Here is a 2,287-nt window from a genome sequence, read left to right as displayed (position 1 = left end):
TGGTCTCTCAACCCGGCCTGCACCCTATCACAGTCCAGGAGCCCTTAGGGGATGTCTGACTGACAGCTCCTGCATTGAGCATATGCCCCCTGGTGGTCAGTGTGCGTCATAGCGAACTGTCATTCCACCATTCAGTTGATTTGCATAATAGCCTTTTATTATATAGAATATTTAACGACACAAAAATATGTTTAATATCCAGTAAGTGCAAAAAGCAGGTTACAGAGCCACTATACAGTGTCATTTTTTAAGAATTAATTAACTCTAAATATATAGTTTGTTCTTTAGACTTTTCCTACACCATCCTTTTTTTATTTATTGATGGTGAGGGGAAGGGAGAGAGAAAAAGAAACAACAACAAAAATCAATTTGTTGTTCCATTTGTTTATGCATTCATTGGTTGATTCTTTATTTAAATATATTTTTATTTATTTCAGAGATGAAGGAAAAGGGAGACAAGGGAGAGACAGACAGAAACATCAATGATGAGAGAGAATTCTTGACCAGCTGACTCCTGCACGCCCCCTACTGGGGATCCAGCCCACAACCTGGGCATGTGCCCTGACCAGAGATGGAACCCACAACCTTGGTGTGTAGGGACAACACTCCAACCAACTGAGCTACCCAGGCAGTGCTTATATCAACCTTTTTTTCAAAAAAATAGTGAACATGCAACTTTATAATTAAAAATAAAACACAAAATTCAGGATACACTAAATATCTAAACATAAAAAAAATTAAAATTCTGGAAATATATATAGGAGAAAATGTATATAAAATCTTGAGGTAGGAAAGGTTTTTCTAAGCATGACAGGAAATTCATAGGCCATAAGAAAAAATAGTAACAGATGTGGCCACATAGTTTAATTTCACTATAGAAAAGAACAAAATCAGAGTTAAAAGACTAAAAAGAACCCCAGAGACAGGTAGCAGCATGTATAAGAAAGTATTATAAAGTGTGAATAGCCATCTACACTAATAAAAGACAAACATGCAAACTGACCATACCTTTGCTATGCCTTAAGCCACGCCCACCAGCCAATCAGAGTGACTATATGCAAATTAACCCAACCAAGATGGTGGCCGGCAGCCACAGAGCTGAAGCAAGCAGGAGGCTTGGTTGCCCCAATGATGGAGGAAGCCAGGCTTCCCAGCTGCCGTGGCTGGCTCTGAGCTCCACTCAAAGCAACAAAGTTTCAATTATAGTAGCTAAATAAACCCCAGATACCTGCTTTCAGCCGGCCATGGCCACATGGAGCTGGAGCGAGCAGGAGGCTTCCCTCCTGCCTGCCACGGGCGGCTCTGAGCTCCACTCAAAGCAACAAAGTTTCAATTATAGAAGGTAAATAAATCCCAGAATAAAAAAAAAAAAAGAAAAGAAAAAAAGGAGAGGCTGGGAGCTTCCGTCACCAGGGGGCTTGGCCAGCCTGAAAATGGCCCTCAGCCCCTCACCCAGACTGGCCAGGCACCCCAGTGGGGAGCCCCCACCCTAAAGGGGGTATGGCCAGCCTGAAAACAGCCATCAGCCCCTCACCCAGGCTGGCTAAACCTCCATGGAGTGAGGGTCCCCACTGAAGGGGCGCTTGACCAGCCTGCAAACAGCCATCAACCCCTCACCCAGGCTGGCCAGGCACCCCAGTGGGGACCCCCACCCTGAAGGGGTTGTGACCAGCTGCAAACAGCCATCAGCCCCTCACCCAGGCTTGCCAGGCACCCCAGTGGGGACCCCCCACCCTAAAGAGGGTGTGGGCAGCCTGAAAACAGCCATCAGCCCCTCACCCGGGCTGGCCAGGCACCCCAGCAGGACCCCCACCCTGATCTGGGACACTCTTCAGGGAAAACCAGCTGGCCCCCACCCATGCACCAGGCCTCTATCCTATATAATAAAAGAGTAATATGCAAATTGACCCTAAAAGCAGAACGACTGGGAATGACTGGTCACTATGACACACACTGACCACCAGGGGGCAGACACTCAACGCAGGAGCTTCCCCCTGGTGGTCAGTGCGCTCCCACAGAGGGAGCTCTGCTCAGCCACAAGCCAGGATGATGGCTGCCAGCACAGCGGTGGTGGCGGGAGCCTCTCCCGCCTCCTCAGCAGCACTAAGGATGTCTGACTGCAGCTTAGATCTGCTCCCTGCTGGTTAGTGGACATCCCCCGAGGGCTGCTGGGCTGCCAGAGGGATGTCTGACTGCCAGCTTGGGCCCGCTCCCTGGGGGATCGGGCCTAAGCCAGCAGGTGAACATCCTCCGAGGGGTCCCAGACTGCAAGAGGCATAGGCCAGGC

Source organism: Myotis lucifugus, unplaced genomic scaffold (assembly GCF_000147115.1).
Source record: "Myotis lucifugus unplaced genomic scaffold, Myoluc2.0 scaffold_402, whole genome shotgun sequence".
Classification (NCBI taxonomy): domain Eukaryota; kingdom Metazoa; phylum Chordata; class Mammalia; order Chiroptera; family Vespertilionidae; genus Myotis; species Myotis lucifugus.
Note: the sequence above shows the minus strand (reverse complement) of the source record.